The following is a 1,170-nucleotide window of genomic DNA, read 5'->3' as shown; positions in this document are numbered from 1 at the left end:
ATTTTAGAAACCTGAAGCAGTTAAAACATACTCTCTTCCTAATTCTCACAAGATATCACAATTTTTTTTAGCTAGGGAAAATTTAGGCCATCAGTTAATTTGTCTTGGGATGATGGATAACTTGTATCCATGCAATAATCTAGAATCTCTGATCCAAGTAGACCACATACATGACAGCACATGACAACTTTGGAAAGAAACACCCAAAAAAAAAGGGTAAAATAATAGAAAAAATAGGAAAAACTAGATTATATAGGGATTCACATATGATAAAAAAGCTAACTAATGTTCATGGAAAGATAATCATTTCAATAGAAATATTTCTTCAATAATTGTCCATGAACTAGTAATTCGAGAATATCACCTGATAGTTCCTTTAAGATATAGGAATCTTCACCCCATGTGGATTCAACTGGATAAAGACCTAACCAGATAGGGTCAAATTTACTATGTTTTCCCTTATTTTAAATTCTTACATTCTACATTAAAACTAGGTCCTCAAGTTCAAATTTCCTTGCTAGTGTCTTTTTGTCATATAAATATTTTGTCTGCAACTGTAGTTTTATATTGCTAATAGAGGTTTCTTTCCACATCTCTATTAGTACTTCCAATTTATTCATTCTTTCTTGCATATCATCTACAAAATCATCATCATACATTTGGATATAATTGTATAGGGATATCAAATTGTTCTGAAGCATCCTTGCTTGGATTCCATATACCAGATCAAAAGGTGATACATGTATTTCCTTCTTGATAGTTACTCTTTCAGCTCAGACTACTAAATGCAACTTGGAATCCCATGTTTTCTTGTTATCATCCAAAGTCCTATTAATGACTTTCAACAAAATTTTATTTTTGGATTTAGCTTGTCCATTCCCTTGTGGATGATAAGGGGATGATGTTGATCTAGTAATACCATACTTGTCACAAAACTTAATTAATTCTTCTAATCTAAAGCACATTGCATTATCAGGCACAATTTTTTATATCCCTATTTTATACTTGCATGTCATTTTATGAATTATTCATCAAAAAATAAGAAATAACTATTTTCTAGGGTTTTTTAATGAGGATGACAATATTTTTAGAAACCCTAAGCAGCTGAAACATACTCTCTTCCTTATTCTCACAAAATATCACAATTTTTTTTAGCTAGGTAAAAAGTCA

This window comes from Cupressus sempervirens, chromosome 3 (assembly GCF_028749045.1).
Source record: "Cupressus sempervirens isolate cs-2001-9-10 chromosome 3, ASM2874904v1, whole genome shotgun sequence".
Taxonomy (NCBI): Eukaryota; Viridiplantae; Streptophyta; class Pinopsida; order Cupressales; family Cupressaceae; genus Cupressus; species Cupressus sempervirens.
This window is presented reverse-complemented; position numbering follows the sequence as displayed.